Raw genomic sequence first — 20,100 nt, 5'->3', positions numbered from 1 at the left:
CTTATTGGTATCTTTGCCTGATCAGCAAGATATCAGGTTTATGCCAAAATTCTTTCCTTTCCAAATTTATTGGATATTGCAATTCTGTTCATACTTTACATGACAGAGGTTTTCAGGAAACGTATGTATATATATAGGTGTATATATATATCGGTACTTAATGAAGTATATCATAACTTCATTTCCTTCAAAATATTTCAAAGATTTAATCTATTCAAGTCTTAACTTGTAGTCTCATCAGTGTGATGAACTTTTGAAACTAATTATAACTTGAACGGTGGTAGTTCAAGTAGTATTTGGAAAAGATATAAGTATATTGGAGTATCTTGTAACTTCATCTTTTACACTTATATCTAGTAAATGATTATCTTATGCATGACAAAGATTTTCAGAAAAACGTTGAGACAAGGTTAGATATATGAGATCACCTTGCAACGATATTTTTATACAGTTATACACTGGAACTCTGTGTGTATTATGCATGGAAGAGGACTTCCCATATTTTAAAAAGTATATATGTATATATATATACTGAATATTTTGCGACTTCATCGCACTAAGATATCAACTTGGTTCATTTCTTTTGACCAAGACTTTCATGAGTACTATGAGAAGGCTCATATATTGTTAATCATTATACATATTATTTTGGTGGGCTTGTTGCTCACCCTTGCTTTCTTCTTTCATCACACAACATCAGATAGACAAGATGAACAGGACCAAGCTCCCAATTCGCGAGCAGATAGGAAACGTTCCGCAGTTTCCTATAGGCGTTGATGTCGCTGTAGCTGAGGTAGGAACTACCAATAGGCTAGGCTTTCAACTTTTGATGTACCAGATTATGTATATTTATGAATTGTAATAATGGCAAAGAAATGTAAGTTTATTCAGAAAACCTTTTAAGGTGCATTGGCAGATAATTGTGGAATAAAATGACTTGTGATTATTTTTGGATGTTCATCTCTGAGACTATAACTTGTGGTGTGTGTATTTATTGTGGGGTCACAGTACAGAGTAGTTGATAATTTATTAAGATTGGGTGTTATTAAGGGAAATGGAACTCGTGACAACCCGGATCCCCGACCCCGGATTTGGGCGTGTTACAGCTATTAAGAGAATTTTCATATATCTCAATGGAACACCAAAACTTGGCATTTGGTACCCTAGAGATTCTAGTTTTGATCTAACTGGTTATTCAGATGCAGATTATGCAGGGTTTAAAATAGACAGAAAAAGTACAATATGAACCTGTCAATTTTTAGGAAACAAGCTTGTGTCTTGGTTCAGTAAAAAGCAAAATTCAGTTTCTACCTCTACAGCTGAAGCTGAATATATTGCTGCTGGTAGTTGCTGTGCACGGATTTTGTGGATGAAAAACCAATTATTGGACTGTGGTTTACAAGTGGATAGGATTCCTATTTTCCGTGATAACACAAGTGCAATTGCCATCACTGAAAATCCAGTACAACATTCAAGAACAAAGCACATAGACATCAAGTACCACTTCATAAGGGAACATGTGATGAATGGTACTGTACAACTGCATTTTGTTCCAAGTGAAAAACAGCTTGCAGATATATTTACCAAGCCACTGGATGAATCCACCTTTTCAAGGTTGGTAAGTGAATTAGGTAGGGCTGAGCAAAACCGAACCGAAACCGAAAACCGAACTGAACCGTGCTAATTCGGTTCGGTTCGGTCCTAAAGTTTTCAGAAATTCGGTCTATTCGGTCCGAACCGAATAGACCGAATTAAAATTCGGTTCGGTTCGGTTCGGTTCTTTTCACAAATATTCCGGTCCGGACCGAATAGACCGAATAGACCAAATCATAAATACTATAATTTTGTACTATATATATTTTACATATATCTTAAAAATTATAATCAAAATTTTTAATTTGTAATTATATTTATGGAGTATTAGAACTCTACATATCACATTACTTTAATTATATTTTAAAATTTATAATTTGTGATTTAATTTATAATGCAATTTTATTTTTGAAAAAAATTTCATTCTATTCGGTCCAAAACCGGACCGAACCGAATTATTTCGGTTCGGTTCGGTCCGGTCCATAATATAACTTCGGTCTGGTTCGGTCCAAGAAAAAATGACTATTCGGTTTTTCGGTCTATTCGGTTCGGTCCGGTTTTGGACCGAACCGACCGAATGCTCAGCCCTAGAATTAGGTATGCTAAATTTTTCTTGAATCATTTCAGATATTTTGCAAGTTGTTATGCAGCCAGAAATTTAATTGATTTTTCTGTGTTGGATGAAATTTTGGCTAAGTCAAAATTTACATCCCGACGAATGATCATTATCCATCGAGTTTGATCATCCGTCGAAATATAATTCGTCAATAAAATCAATTATTTTTCTGGAATATTTTATAACTCGGCGGATAACTGATTTATCCTCATCCGTCGAATTGTCTCAATTCTAGCCGTTAATTCTCTGAACATTATTTATCGAGTATACTTACAGTTTGTAAGCATGACACGACGGATAAGTGATGGATTTTTTACAGTTTATTTTTTAAACGGCTATTTTGGAAAAATTTTATTGGTTACTTTATTTCACTTTATTTTTTTTGACAGTTTATTTCTGAGATAGTATAAAAGCAAATTCACTTTTATTCATTTCTTTTATCATTCTCAAGATTCAATTGCTCTAATTTCTTTCTTCTCAAAAGCAAACTCTCTCTTTGCAAATTCCAAACCTCTAACAATGGCGCTTATAGTAAAAATCATGTCTCAAACTAGTTCTATCTATGAGAAAAACAACTTCTCAGCTCTGGTGAACAAGAAGATTCAACAGTCTGGTGACTATCACAAAATGATGGATTTCGTGAAGAACTGCAAACTCAACTATGCCATGCTGGAATCACCCACCATTTACTATGAGGTTGTTGAAGAGATATGGACAATTGCAGTATACAACTCGATAGACAAAACCATCACATTCACTCTGAAAGGTAAGCAATTTTGCATAAATAGTGATGTTGTTTAAGCATGCTTCAAGATTTCTGATAATACTGTAACTGCTACACACAAAGACACTGATATTGTTAATATGCTTAATTACATGGGCTATGCACTCACTACTTCTAAATTAAGTGAAATTAGGAGGTTGAGTCTTAGGAAAGAATGGAGTTGCCTGTGTGATGTAGTAACTAAGGTGTTTTCTGGTAAAGTTAGTAACTTTGACTCTATAAACATTTCTATGCTTAACATGCTTTACATGCTAGATACTGATAAACATTTCAATTTCAGTGACTTAGTTTTGTTTGAGTTAGGCTTTAAGTTAGGAGAGATCAACAAGAGAGGTAGAAGTGTCTATTCTAGATTTTTTATGATGCTTGCTAACCATTTTGTTGAGGAAATTGTAATTGAGAACCCAACCAACAAGCTGAATTGTTGGGTTCAAGAAAGAAGGATCATTGCAGATTTAAACAGAGAAAACCATCACAAGGGGGTTCCCTTATTCTACTTTCCAGTAATGGAGGGACCTCAGGTAAGTGAGGTAATTTCTTCTGTCTCAACTCTTCCAACCTCACAAATTTCTTTGCTTTCCAGTGTAGCTATGGCAACTATGTCAATGACCCAACAGTTGCCTACCCAAGCTACCAAACCAACAAAAGTTCTTAAATCCAAAGCTAAGAAAGCCCCCTCTAATTTCTTTCAAAAGAGATCAGTTGTAAAATCCACTGAACCAAAAGAGGGGAGTGTGAAGGTGGGTAAGAAAGGTGAGGGACAGGGTGAAAATCAAAGAAGCCCTAAGGTTAAGGCTGGTGAGAAGAGTGTTCCCAAACCTAGCCACACCACAGTTTCCCAACAAACTGTGGTTGTTAATAAGGATATTAGCTCATTACTGGTTTCATCCTCCCAAAAGGATGTTACCATTGAAACAAGCTCCCAACCAGGAGCACAGGCCAAGAGGGGTAGGGACACTAGCTCACCACAAACTTATGCCAGAAAAAAAGATAAAAAACACTTAGGGATGCACAAGGTTCACACACTGTGCAAACTGGTGCAAAAGACCCAGTCACTGCACCTTCTCAAAGTAAGGTTGATGTGGCTCTAATAAATGTGAGTCACAGCCAAAATCTCTCATAATTGAAGCACCTGATACACCAAATTCTCCCACACACTCATTGGATGTTGATATGATTCCTACATCTCAACCAAATTCTCCATCTTTAAGTCTCTTGGAGAAGCCAAAAATCCATGCAAGTGAGCATCATCTTCTAGATGATTTGTTGGCTCACTTGCCATTTCTTTCTGAGACTATTGAGACATCTGTGCCAAAATTTTGATCAATCTGCACAGAGTGTACAATAGTCTCCACTCCAAACTCAATTATTTCTTCTATCCTGATGGATATTTCTCATCCGTCGAGTAGTGATTGTATCCCGACGGATAAGCTTAACAGCAGTTATCCGTCGGATAGTCAAACTGCTAACCCGATGGATATTCCTCATCCGTCGGGTGTCTCTCCACAGCTTCAAATTTCATCTATTCTTACAAGTGAAGAAGACTTAGCAGTAGTGCAATCACTCCTAGGATTGAGGGAAGGGAGTGATTTGTGTGAGAGTCTGGGTTGCTCCCAGGAAAAAGGAGAGGAAAAGAGTGATCCAATGCAGTCCATTTCTTCAGGACTGGCAAAAGTGAGTGAGAGGAGTCCCACCTTAGATAGTGAAGGTGAGGGTGTGAGGGTGGGGAGCCAAGGTGAGACCTTGATGCAAGAAAAGAGAGATATTGAGAGAAATGCAGGTACAGGAGATATAAGGGTGGATGTCATTGCAAGTGAGTTAATGAATGTCCAGGATGCAAACAGGGAGGGACTATTTCAGCAAAGTCAAGTTATTATAGATTTTACCTCCATGGATGCTGAGACATTTACTCACCCTGTTCCAGCATATCAACTTCTAGTTGGACAGGGCAATGACAATGCAGAAATGATGCTTAATTTGGTGCACACCACACAGTCTATGCAAAGAGCAAAGGATCCAATCATAGCCTTTCCCTCTACAGCTGGTGATATTGACTATGAGACTGGTGGTTCAGAAGATTTCTTTGGTGGTGAGGATGCAGAAAGTGAAGAAGAGCCATTGGACATAGGGGGAGAAGTAGGCTCCAGTTCCAGATCAGGCATCCCATCATGGGGTGGGCCTTCTCCAAGAAATGTGATGACCACCATTTCAAAACCACACTCATCCAACTTATCAGTCAAACACACTCTGCTCTTCAATCAACAACAAATGATAACACCAAGATGAATTCACTGCTTAGAATACCAAGAACCTATTCAGTGAATAGTTACCGTACAATAAACTCCTTCTACCCTACAATGTCCCGATTAAATATAAGGCATGGATCTCGTGTCAAGCCTATCTAATTCAATCACTTTGCTTACCATTTACTATGTGTAGTTCTATGCAAATTAGAAACTCATTTCTAATTTCATTCACTCTGGCTAGATATTCCTGAACTAGCATAAGTGGATCAGCCTTGAACATTCGCTTACTTCACTGGAAGGGGTAGATCCTTTATTGATCATACACTATCTTCGTGTACAAATTCCTATACCCAGAAGAGCCCTAATAATTGTCCCTGGAGACTAAGAACTTAACCAAAGCATAGTTCAGTGTACACAAGATGACTATGATGACCTCAAGTCTAAGGATACTTGTACAACTATCACTATGTGAACAACTGCTGACATGTGAGTGAACTCCATCAGTTGTTCAGCTGGGCGAGTCATGTTCAGTGAACTTATTCTATAATAAGCACCTACATACTAGCTATAGTGTCACCACATAAATGTCTATGAGAACAGACATCCTTCATAATGAAGCAAGCATAGTATGTACCGATCTTTGTGGATTATTAATTACCAGTTAGTAATCCTATGATGAGGAACTATTTAAGTTTAGAGTTATCATCTTTTTAGGTCTCACTATTATGATCTCATCATAATCCATAAAAAGCTTTACTCTAAACTATGGTATATCTTATTTAAACACTTAAATAGATAGAGCTCGTAATAAAAACAAAACAAGTCTTTTATTAATATCAATGAAATCAAAACAGATTACATAAAAGTTATTCCTAAATCCTCATACATAATTGGACTTAGGACATATTCCTTTCAATCTCCCACTTGTACTAAAGCCAATCACTCTGGTATCTAATACCCATCTTGTCTTTATGACGATCAAAGTGACTTTCATAAAGTAGCTTTGTGAGTGGGCTGCTATGTTGTTATGTGTGTCAACTCTAATTCAATACAATACAAGAAATGTTACCGCGCTCCCACTAACCCTTTTGTAGATGCATGGTTCATCTTCGTTTTTGATAAAATCAAACTCTTTGATTGTCTCATCAAAACGAATGTTCCATCTTTCGAGAAGCCTGCTTTAAACCACATATGGTTCGCAGCAGCTTACACACTAGGTTTTCATTTCTCTTGGAAAGAAAACCATCTGGCTAATTGCCAGATCTCATAGTCGTAGTAAGCAGCATTCGCAAGCAAAATCCGAACTGATTTTAACAGGGCTACAGGTAAAAGGTTTTATCAAAGTCAATCCATTGCCTTTGTTTGAATTCTTTTGCCACAAGCCTGGCCTTAAAGGTCTCCACCTGGCCATCTGCTATAATCTATCTTTTGTATACCGTATACATAGATTCCTTTCTGGATTTCATGGCACTATGCCATTTCTCTGAGTCAACACTACTCATAGCCTCATTATAGGTCACAGGGTCGTCATCATCAATGATCGACAACTCATTGTCATTCTCAATGATAAGGCCATAATACCTCTCAGGTTGGCGAGACACTCTCCCTGATCTATGAATGGGTTGTTCCACAAAAGGTTGTTCAGTCAGAACAGGTGTTTCCACTTGATCCGTAGTAGTTTGTGCTTCTAGAACTTCATCAAGTTTAATTTTGCTCCCACTCTTTCCTTCAAGGATAAACTCCTTTTCCAAGAAGGTAGCATGTCTGGAGACAAACACCCGATGATCGGTGCAAAAGTAATACCCTAAAGTCTCTTCAGGATATCCCACAAAACTACATTTTACGGATCAATATTCCAGCTTATCTGGGTCAACTTACTTGACATAAGATGGACATCCCCAAATCTTAACGTGTTTAAGACTCGGTTTCCTTTCTTTCCATATCTCATACGAAGTTTGAGGAACAGATTTTGGAAGGCACCTTATTCAGTAAATATGCTGAGGTTTCCAATGCATAACCCCATAGGAATACTGGAAGATTTGCATAGCTCATCATGGACCGAACTATGTCTAACAAAGTTCGATTTCTCCTTTCAGATACTAATCTGGAGGAGTCCACTGGGAGACTATACCATTTACTTTGAGATAATCTAGAAACACTCCATTAAAGTATTCACCACCTCGATCTGATCGAAGAGTTATAATACTATGTTTGGTTGTTTCTCCACTTCATACTTATATTCTTTGAACTTTTCAAAGGCCTCAGACTTGTGTTTCATCAAACACATATCCGAATCCAGATCTATCATCTATGAAAGTAATGAAGTATGAAAATCCACCCATGGCTTGCGTAGACATTGGTCCACATACATCTGTGTGTACCATTCCTAGCAAATCTGCAGCCCTCTCTCCATGTCCACTAAATGGAGACTGCAGTGCCACTATGAAGTGAGATTTTCATCATCCCTTTTCTTTTATTAGTTTGTTCAATCTGAATTAAATTATGTCACATACATACAGACCATTATTTAAAGCACCACGTCCATAAAGAATATTATTTCTAAGAATAGAACATTCATTATTCTCAATAATAAATGAAAAAACCACCCAAGTCTAACATGGGAATAATATTCCTCACAATCGAGGGAACAAAATAACAATTATTTCAAACAATAGTCTTGCCCGTAGGCCTATCAAATGAAACGATTCTACATCTACAGCAACAACTCTTGCTCCATTTCCATCAGTAGAATCACCTCCTCTTCCTCAAGAGTCCTACTTCTCCTTGGTCCCTGCAACAATTACAGATATGAGAACCACAGGCGGTATCTAATACCCAAGTAAAAATTTGATTTAATGACATATTCACTTCTATCATGAACATACCTGAATCAGAAGCGGTAGTCTCACTACCCTTCTTCTTCTTCAATTCTGCAAGGTAAACCTTGCAGTTCCTCTTCCAGTTCCCCACCTTGTTACAGTGAAAGCAAACAACTTTGCTCTTGGGGTCTTCAGCTTTTGGTGGAACCGGCGTTTTCTCACCTACTTTCTTCTTCTTGGAAGAGTTTCTCTTCCTTTTCTTAGGATTGGAACCTTCACCAATTAGAAGAACAGAACTCTTTTTAGGGGGAAAATTCGATTCCGCAGTCTTCAACATGTTGTGGAGTTCAGGCAGGCTGACATCCAACTTATTCATGTGAAAGTTCACAACAAACTGCGAGAACGAACTCGGAAGCGATTGCAAGACCAAGTCTTGGCTCAGCTACCCATCCATGGCAAAACCAAGTTGTCCAAGACGTTCAATCAAATTGATCATCTTAAGTACATGGTCATTCACAGATGATCCCTCAGATATCCTACAACCGAACAACTCCTTCGATATCTCATATCGAGCTGTCCTCCCCGCCACATCATACAACTCTTGTAGATGCATGAGGATAGTGTGAGCATCCATATGCTCATGTTGCTTCTGTAGCTCAATGTTCATGGAAGCTAGCATGATACATTGAGCAACATTTGCATCATCTATCCACTTATGATACATAACGTGTTCATCATTATGTGCATCACTAGCAGGTTCAGTAGGCTTAGGTGAGTCAATCACGTATTCCAGCTTCTCAATCCTGAGAACAATTCTCAAGTTTCGAAGCCAGTCAGCATAATTAGGACCATTCAATTTGTGAGCATCCAGTATGCTCCTGAGTGATAGTGCAGAAGACATAACGTACAAAGTAAATCTGTAAATGATAAACACATAACAACACTTAGCAAATATTCGATTTTATTTCAAAACACTATATGAATCGGATCTTTATTCATAAGTGGTTCCCACTAGTTTTCCTAATTTATTCAACCCCCTATGTGAAAAATTAAGCATTCATAATGCTAGTGGGAATAGGGATCCTACATTCCATTACACAACCCCGGCTGTAGCACGAACCGCCATGCAATGTTCAATAGGCAGACAACTCTTGTCAATTACATCTCATGTTATTCCCTAATCAAACTTTAGCCTCTTGAATAATTGAGTCTCGGCTGTAGCACGACAAACTCAATATTCTAAGTCAAGTCTAACCCAACATTCCGTACAGTTGAATCAGTCCCCAAAGGCCCACGGCTGTAGCACGTACCGACCTTTAGATTCTTATTCAATGTACACATCTCTATGTAATAGACAAGTATTTCTTATTTCGAAATCAAAGCCCTCGGCTGTAGCACGAACCGACAATGATTCAAAAATAAGAACTACTTTTCTATCATGTTGGAAGGCTATGACCGACACAAGCCCGTTGTATCATTGGCCAATTACTACTTGATATTATTTAATTTTAGAGGGATTATATTACGTTACAATCATAATCATATTATAAAGAAATTCTTCCTTTTAAATTAAATATTTCAAATCAATAATCAATAATCAGATGATTCCCAGATCGGGTGGAGCATTGTCAAGAGGCGTCACTTAATAACCCTTTCTTACAGATAGAAATCTGTTGTTGACAGAATCATCCTTTCTCTCATATCGAAAATTCATATTCAATTACGTGTTTCATAAACACAAGAATCTCATGATTGTATTCATAATATTATTATTAAGGTTATGAAACAATTTCACTATACTAGGTTGTCTAACAAACGCCTTATGTTTATTTAAGTTCACATAAATCTATCATCGCATGATAAACTAAGCATATATCACATATATCAACATGAATAAACATCAAGGTAGGCATGTTACATCATCTAGCACATTAGTCTAAGCATTATACATCTCTATGTAACATGCCTACCTTGATGTTTATTCATGTTTATATATGTGATATATGCTTAGTTTATCATGCGATGATAGATTTAGGTGAACTTAAATGAACATAAGGCGTTTGTTAGACAACCTAGTATAGTGAAATTGTTTCATAACCTTAAGAACAATATTATGAATACAATCATGAGATTCTTGTGTTTGTGAAACACGTAATTGAATATGAATTTTCGATATGAGAGAAAGGATGATTCTGTCAACAACAGATTTCTATCTGTAAGAAAGGGTTATTAAGTGACGCCTCTTGACAATGCTCCACCCGATCTGGGAATCATCTGATTATTGATTATTGATTTGAAATATTTAATTTAAAAAGAATCTCTTTATAATATGATTATGATTGTAACGTAATATAATCCCTCTAAAATTAAATAATATCAAGTAATAATTGGCCAATGACACAACGGGCTTGTGTCGGTCATAGCCTTCCAACATGATAGAAAGTAGTTCTTATTTTTGAATCATTGTCGGTTCGTGCTACAGCCGAGGGCTTTGATTTCGAAATAAGAAATACTTGTCTGGGGCACTAGCACGAGCAAAAATGGTTGAAAATTCTACTGTTGTTGCTCCTCAAGTGTGAAGCACTCCACCGGTATCCACCAAGAAAATGATGTTAAGGAGGAGGAAGGAGGTGGAGAGAATTGGGTTTTCCAAACTTTTTGGGTTTTCGGGTTCCAATGTGGTTAGAATAAAAATAGAGTCTATAATAGTGTATTTATAGGCAAAATTTTCAGCTGAAATTTTTCCATAAATATTATTATTATTATCCCATTTATTATTCTCATTAATAATTAAAACATCTTTTAATCATTAATCCTTTTTCTAAATACTTTAGAAATAATTCTCTCTTTTGATTTAATTTCCAAAAATTAAATCCTTTAATTAATAATATTAAGAACTTTTCTTAATTAATTTATAATCAATTAAATCTCATTTAATCAATTATTAAATTTGCTAATTAATTATTTATTTCATAAATAAATAATTATTAGCCATTATTAATTAATTCCTCCACCATTAAATCATTCTCTTTTTATGGTGTGACCCTGTAGGTTCAATATTAAGCCGGTAGTAGAAATAAATAATAATAAAACTATTTTATCATTATTTATATAAATTCTCTAATTTATTAAATATGATTAATTAATTAATCACATTTATTCTACATCGTGAGGGATACTTCTCAGCATATCGCGACTATCCGGATAATATGAATTCACTGCTTAGAATACCAAGAACCTATTCAGTGAATAGTTACCGTACAATAAACTCCTTCTACCCTACAATGTCCCGATTAAATACAAGGCATGGATCTCGTGTCAAGCCTATCTAATTCAATCACTTTGCTTACCATTTACTATGCGTAGTTCTATGCAAATTAGAAACTCATTTCTAATTTCATTCACTCTGGCCAGAGATTCCTGAACTAGCATAAGTGGATCAGCCTTGAACATTCGCTTCTTTCACTGGAAGGGGTAGATCCTTTATTGATCATACACTATCTTCGTGTACAAATTCCTATACCCAGAAGAGCCCTAATAATTGTCCCTGGAGACTAAGAACTAAACCAAAGCATAGTTCAGTGTACACAAGATGACTATGATGACCTCAAGTCTAAGGATACTTGTACAACTATCACTATGTGAACAACTGCTGACACGTGAGTGAACTTCATCAGTTGTTCAGCTGGGCGAGTCATGTTCAGTGAACTTATTCTATAATAAGCACCTACATACTAGCTATAGTGTCACCACACAAATGTCTATGAGAACAGACATCCTTCATAATGAAGCAAGCATAGTATGTACCGATCTTTGCGGATTATTAATTACCAGTTAGTAATCCTATGATCAGGAACTATTTAAGTTTAGAGTTATCATCTTTTTAGGTCTCACTATTATGATCTCATCATAATCCATAAAAAGCTTTACTCTAAACTATGGTATATCTTATTTAAACACTTAAATAGATAGAGCCCGTAATAAAAACAAAACAAGTCTTTTACTAATATCAATGAAATCAAAACAGATTACATAAAAGTTATTCCTAAATCCTCATACATAATTGGACTTAGGACATATTCCTTTCAGTGTTACCACTGTATCAGGAACAATGTCTTGGTCTTTAGCTGTAGGTGGCAGGTCAATCCAACTGATTGAATTATTTTTTGATTGATAATCTTGGATATTGAACTGATCTGCACTTTGTACTTTGAGATTTACCTTGAGATCTCCAGTTTGATCAATAGAGAACTTGACATCTCGATAAGTATATTGGCTTATCGAGATCTCTAATAACTCTATAGTTGTTTGACATATCGAGGTCTCTGAGTTCTCTATAAAAGAAATTGGCTTGTCGAGATCTTTCATCTTCATGTCTTCACTGTTGCTTATTGATGTCTCTGAGTTCTCTAGTGATAAATAGACTTATCGATATCTCAGATACCTTCAGTGATATTTTGACTTATCGATATCTTAGAGATCTCTAATGATATTTTGACTTGTCGATATCTCAAAGTTCTCTAGTGAAGAAATGACTTGTCGATATCTCCAATCTTCAATGTCTTCAATTTGGCTTGTCGATATCTCTGAGTTCTCTAGTAGCTTTCTTGACTTCTCGATAAGTCATTCTAGAGTTCTCGAATGACTTCTCTATAACACTTAATCTGTGACTTGTAGAGATCTTGACTTAGAATATTTTTCCTAAAACAGATTTATTAAACTCCAAATTTCTTCATAATTCTTCTGAGGCATGATTTTCTTGATCTTCGTCCAGATAGAATTCTTAGGCTCGATACTGTTTACAGAAAAAGACTTCGGTCTGCCCTTGAACATTTTTACAGACTTACGTGTTACAATACAAAATGCAAATTTAGATTACAATACAACTTACCTAGGGTTGTCAAATTGACTTAGTCTTGTTATAGTACAGGCATGTTATGCACAACATTAATATATATCCAATAGGCATTCAGAGTGCAGGGAACATGTCTCGAGAACTAGAAATAGTAGATACGACATCGGTGCTTAGTTAAGTGGTTGCAGAAAAATTAGCTTATGTTTTAATTTCTATGTGAGAAAAAATATTCATAAAAAATAAAGTATGACTGTAAATAATTTAGATTAAAACCACCGTATTTAAAAGGGCTAAGCCAAGTATGTTTCTAATGTTAGTTCTCACAAATTCTGATTGGCTAGGCTCATACATATGATCTGGAAGCAGAACTACAGGTTTTAAAAGAAGAGAATGCACGACTGCAACATGCTTTGGTAAGTAAAGACTCTGGCTACAACTTTGGTTCAGTAAAATGAGTCGGTGTATTTATGATTACATCTCTTATTGACAGCATCTGATGACAGTTCTTAAATATCCTTACACATTCTATGGAAGCTAGATCGTTTGCCTTGCTTGTACTGCAAATATGGTTTTAATGTTCAACTTCATGCTTTTCAAATCCATGGCTTCATTGATATTTGGTATGTGCTTTGCTCTCCTATCTTGTGCAATTCAACACTAGTTGATCTCTTCATTTCTAGTAAGGACTTAAATTCATATAATTTGGCTATATGGGCTACAAGATAATGTCATATTTTAAGGCTATACTATAAAATCCATTTAACACTGGGTATAAATGACCATTCCAACAAACATAAATGTCTATTTTAGTTTTTCTTTGAATCTGGGCAACAACATTTGCTAAACCTTGTTATTCCTGCAAAAACATGTGATATATTGTTCAATATTCTCAATTTGAGCAGGCGATAAGAACATATTTGAATTTTCTGCGTGTAATACAAATTATGTACAAATAATTTGTAGTGGAAATTTTTTTTTAGTACAACTTAGGAACCAGTAGACTCTAACCACAACTTTGTTTAATTCATTGGAAACAATATTGCATGTTGTATTATAACGATTATATAAGCAATTCTTATGCTATCATATCATTTTTAACATATATGCTTATAAGTAACAGTGCAAGGTAAATAGGTATATATTGCAATTTTAAAGGGGAATAGGGTACTGGCTAACTGCTATACAATTTGATTCAGAGAAATAACTTGGTTAAACGTACAACAATAGAAGCCTATTCCAGTTGTAATCATGCCGATAAAAATGAAACATTTCAGCAGAGTATCAGGCCCGGAAATGCCATCATCATTGCAGTAGTTTAAAATTTTACTACTTTCATGAGCTTTGGCAAATTTGTTTGTTTAATTAAAGACTCTCGTACAATGCATTATATCTTATATAGTTATTCCATTTTCTATAAAGTCCAATTAAGAACATATTTGTTAGTCCTGCAAAAACATGTGATTATTTATTTTATTATAATACAGATTTTATACATGCAGGAAGAGATAAAAGAGTTGAGAAAGAGAGCTGATGAGTTTATGTGCATGTTTAATGAAGTTCAAAATGAGAGCAAAGACAGACTTAAAGAAATAGAGGAATCCCAGTTGAAACTAGCACAACTATAGACTACCCTTGAAAGGTAGTTACACAATTATAATTCAGAGGAAACAAAATACCTGTAGTGCCTGTTTTCTAATTATATAATTATGTGGTATATGCGCGTACTTAGGCAAGAACTGAATATGTCCAACCTCGAATCCGAGAACCAGGTTCTTCATCAGCGTCATCGAACTTCTCCTACAACCCTGTTTGGCAGAATGGCACAAGTTAGCTTTTCAAAATAGAGCTTAAATTTTTATAGTAGGAAATTACCATATAAATGTGTTGACTCTATTTTTAAAAGTCTACGTGTATGTACAGGGTTTTCGTGCATCTTTAATGGGAAGGGGAATTTCCAGTGGGTACAGTGGAATGGAGGGAAAGCCAAACACACAATTGAAAATGGAAGCCAAGTATACGGCTCTATTATTTAAGCAGCACTTAACGACTTGTATTGAAAAAATATATGGACTAATCCGTGATAGCTTAAAGAAAGAGATTACCCAATTCCTGAACTTGTGTATTCAAGTATGCGTTTTACTTTAATTTTTTTGGTCATGTATAAATTCTTGACAAGTCCTTAGTTAAAAGAGTCTGGATAACTAAGTTATTTTATTGTTATTGGTTGGGATGTTTATTTTAGACTTGGAATGAATGTCGGAATTGATTGTTGGAATATTGTATGTTAAGAAATTTGGTATCAATGTAGCTTTATGTTTCTATTGGATATTTTTGGTTGGATGTTGCATTGTTTGGGATTTTTTTGGTTATGTAAATGCAATCGGTTCATGTGGCTGTAAAACAGGACCAGGATGGCATGTAATTTACACCACATTAACATCACAATGATAAATGTAAACCGATATAAAAAAATATACAAAAGACATCATGTAAAATAATATTAAATGAAAAAGAACTAAAAAAACGATGTGAAATACATTTGACATCGGTTCTGAAAAGAACTCAATGTATTTTAAGTCAAATAACATCGGTTAGAGAAATTGGCTGATGTTAAACAAAAAGATTTAACATCGGTTTCGTGAAGAACACCCATGTCTTATCCATCATTTCACATTGGGGGGCTAATTTAACCGATGTCTGATCAAACATTTCACATTGGGCAACTAATCTTACCGATGTCTGATCTAGCATTTCACATCCGTTTGTTCCAAAAAAAATTAATAAATGGCTTTTGAAGCTTGTAGATTTCATGTTTTAATGGATAAATACCTCATAATATACTCATATTCACATAAAAATACTGTAATATAAGCTGAAATTTATCACAAAGATATCACATTTAATCTTAAAACCGATGTATAGCACTGTAATAGACATCGGCTGTTAACCGATGTCAAAGGCTGATGACAATTCATCACACGCGAAGACATCGGTTCAGATTTTTTTTAACATCGGTTCTGAACCGATGTCTGATCCCATATTTCTAGTAGTGCTCGCAGGGATCTCCTTGACCCGAATCCTGGTCATGACATCAAAAGAAGAAGTAGAAGCTTTCTTCTCCATCACTATCCGGCTGTTTAATTTCTCAAATGAAGACGAACTATTCTCACCACTGGAGGGACCCGGGTAACGGGCAAGATATCTATTTACCCTCGCTATGGTCCGGACCATATATCTCTAAGCAAAAAAATGGTTTAGTGATAATCCTAAACTCCTTCCTTAAGACGTAATATGGTCCAACCAGTTCTATCATGTTAGTCCTAAGCCACAGAGGTTCGGGCTCATGGTGAGGTAGAGCCTGGACTGGGAGTCCTGTTAAACAAGTCAAATCATAAAACACAAAAATACCCAGATCCGGACCACCGGTACCGATCCGGACCCAAGCCAAAACCCTAACCCTACAAACACTTGGCAATCAAAATCAAACACCAATTCATAGCCAAATCACATATACATACACATATTAAAACCCGACCAAATCCAAATGACAATATTATCACCAACAAAAGAAAATTATATAAAAGAAACAACAGAAACAAAAGAGAAGATGGAGAAGAACTCACAATTATGACGAAATTGGGCGAGAAGCAAGAACTCGATCCTCTGGGAATGAAGCAATAAGAAGACTTTGATACTCTTCGGAGTTCCTGTCTTGAGAGAAGTTAAAAGTCTCTTATTGGAGTAAAAAAATGAAAAGTGAGAAAGGGAGACTTTTTTTATAGCCCTGGGCGGAGTAGATACGTTCAATTACGTGGCAGCCTATGACTGGCTGAAATTTCAGTTTATATATAAATATAAGTATATGTAAAAATAGTAATTATTAACTGTCATAATTGTGACACATTTTTCGGAAATAAACAACTGTCGAAATTTAAATCAAATGAGGGAAAAAACGGATCAGTTGTTTCAACTTTCACGAGACATCAGGGTTTTTCCCCAGGCTGGATTTCCATAATACTGAACCTACCCAGACTGGGTGGCAAGAAAGCAACAACATTTTCTACATCCCAACTAAGATTCATTCTTATGTCCGGCTTGGTCTCTTACAACACAACCCGGACTGGGGGCAAGAAAATAGCAAAATTTTCTTCTACGAGCTAAGGTTCATTCCTATAGTCCGGCTTGATCTTTTACAACACAACCCATACTAAGGGGTAAGAAAGCAGCAAAATTTTCTTTTACAAGCTGAGGTTCATTCCTATAGTTCGACTTCTTCTCTTACAACGCAACCCAGATTGGGACAAGAAAACAGCAAAATTTATTTTAAGTCGAAAATAATCCATCCAGATAATATGCATAAGGGAGTGGGAGCAAATGATAGAATATAAATTCTCACTCGGACCAGTACTCGGGTCGCCTATTTTAAGTCCGACCTGGTCCAGCCCCGCCTTATCCTAGGACCAAAGCAAATAGAAGGGTATAATTCTTCACGGGGGCTCGGACCTAGGTCACTTAATACAGGTCCGACCCAGTCCAGGTCCACCCTATCTCGGAACCAAAGCAACCACGCGGCCCATATCCCAAAAAGCCCAAATTAGGCATAATATGGGAGGCACAAGCCATAACTGAAGATCTTACATGATAATGAAAATTGTGAATGGATAAGATGCGCACGCTCATGTACCATCCTAGCCTGGACACGTGTAGCGCTTCCACGGGTCTCAGGTGCCCCTCCACTCCCAGAAATGAACGGTACTGATTGAAAGATACCAACCCCTGCACCCTAACCTAAAATTATAATTAGTCCAAAAGATGAAGGTTTAGAGGTTACTCTCTCCGACCCACTCTCATACGCTCAGATACACACATTCAAAGCCTCTTTACATTTTTATCTTCATCCAAAACGAGTTTTTATGTTCACACTGGAGATGCCGTGAAGCTCAAACCCCTTCCAATATTATTTTGCGGATTTCCAACAATAATTACACCGCAAGTAGGGTCCCAATACGCGGTCGGAATATCCAGGTCGTGGACTGGGTTATCCTATATCGTAAGTACGTTTACCAGATTTATTTAATTTAATTTGCCATTTATGGATTACTCTTTGTTAATTACATTCTGTTCCAAATAAAAATGAAGTAATTTGTTAAGTTCCTCTTCGTTCAAGAACTTATAAAATGGAAAGAAATCGCAGGCCATTTGAAAACGGAACGAATTTCATATACTCCGCCCCGGGTTAGATGTAAATCTGAGAAATAGTGAAATGATCGTCCAATTGTACATAGCTCAGCTGAACATGAATTGAACAGTTGGCAATGTTGATTATATCTTCAAATATTTACTTATTTAAAATACACCCGCTAAACTTGGCATTTTCCCTAATATTCATACGGCACCAAACTTTATTTGTTTGTTTCTATTTACATATGCCTCTTTTCTTTTTCTTTTTTGCAGAATTTACATATATGCCTCTTATATGTCATAAGAACAGTTATTTTAAAACTAACACGCTACTAATTAAAAAGTAGTGATATTTATTTTTTAAAAAAGTCCTCTAAAAAATTTTCAAAAACTGTGTAGAACAAATATCGAAGTTTCACAAAAAAATTCCAAAATTGTGAAAAATAAATATCTAAATTTTAATTTATAAGGGCATATGTGTGAACGCATTATTTTATTTTATGATTGAAAAACTTACTAAATACAAACATGTGTCAGCATTTGAAAAAAAATCTTTTTGATATTTTAAAGCTTTGTATTATTAAATGGAGGCCTAATTTAATTGAGGCATGTTCCTATGATTTCCGTACCGAACGTCTATTTGTATTTTTTCCAATAAATAGACACATGATAATTAAGTCAACACAAGTCACATCTACAGTACATCAAATATCTAACAACAAAATTGATGGTTGTGTATTTGTATTTAAATCACCAATGTTTCTTGTTGTAACGAATGTTGTATGTACAAGCTTACATTTTCTCAAATAAAAATCTAATTTCTGAATGACCGTTTTGCTATAGAGATCGCCTTGCGTATAATTTATAAGATATTAGATTATAACTCTAATAATTATTACAAGTTGCTAACTAATCACAATCGAATTATATCAACTTTTCTAGCAATGATATTAAGTTAATACTTGCTTAAACGGTCGACATAGATTTTTTTAATATTATATAATTTTTTTAAAAAAATACTTACATTCAATTCTTAATTTTGTTAATTTAAAATTTTAAATGATATGATTTCATGATAATTATATAAGTAAACATATATGTACATAACTTTTTAGAACATTTAAATTTATTTAAAATGATAACATTAGTAAGGGAGAAATATTATTATAATGAAATTATTAATTTACTAAGGGTAAAAATATAATGTCTCCATTATGTTGGTACCTTAAAAAATTATTATTTTAGCATGGTGATTACTTAATCGATTAACTATAACTCTATAAAAAGATATTTTAAAAAGGCAATATTACTGATTGAACGATATAGTTTTATTGATAATTGTAAGTGTATTTAAAAAAATAATGTTTTAAATAAAATTTGATTTTTTATTTCACATGAATAGGATACGAATTATACTTAGTCTAATTAATCTGATTCTCGGATCTGATTCTCGGATCTGTGATTTACATTATTTTATTTTAGTCTGATGTCAAATACACCGACCAAATCAAACTAATTATTTTTAGTTTAATTTTTTTTTTAAATTCTGGATCAATAAGATAATTTTTTTAGACTGAATAATTAGTATATATGTTTTTTTGTTGGTCGAATTGTATTTTTATTTTAGTTTTGTGTTAGTCTAAATCAATTGTATAATGTATTTTTTATCCCGGATAAATAAAATATATTATTTTGTTTATCCAAGTTCATTAGTATAATTTTTTAGGAGTATTGACAGTATTATTATTTTATCTTAACCCGAGTCACATTATATATCTACCAAATCTTAAGAATTATATTTAGTTTGTTTAAATTTAATTTAGCCCGAAGTAACAAATTAGAATGATATAGAACTCGATATTAATTAAAATTTAAATTGGTAGAAGAAATTGAATTTAACATAAATTATAGTGATATAGAGTTCGATATAAAATAGAATTGAAATTGGTAAATTAATAGAGGAAGTTGACTCCAATATCAATTAGAATTAGAATTGATTGACCCAA

At 34.9% G+C, this 20,100-nt stretch overlaps 1 long non-coding RNA gene across 1 annotated transcript; it reads left to right on the top strand.

Annotated features, from left to right (window-relative positions):
* Positions 1-2,579: 2,579 nt before the first annotated feature.
* Positions 2,580-15,203, top strand: LOC141661608 (uncharacterized). The gene is made up of 6 exons (XR_012550046.1): positions 2,580-2,975; positions 13,255-13,326; positions 13,404-13,533; positions 14,413-14,552; positions 14,643-14,739; positions 14,834-15,203. It is a non-coding gene; the product is annotated as an uncharacterized LOC141661608 (long non-coding RNA).
* Positions 15,204-20,100: the final 4,897 nt, after the last annotated feature.

The sequence above is a fragment of the Apium graveolens genome, chromosome 5 (genome assembly GCF_009905375.1).
Source record: "Apium graveolens cultivar Ventura chromosome 5, ASM990537v1, whole genome shotgun sequence".
Classification (NCBI taxonomy): domain Eukaryota; kingdom Viridiplantae; phylum Streptophyta; class Magnoliopsida; order Apiales; family Apiaceae; genus Apium; species Apium graveolens.
The sequence above is the reverse complement of the archived record's forward strand: the minus strand, read 5'-3'. Positions and strand labels throughout refer to the sequence as shown.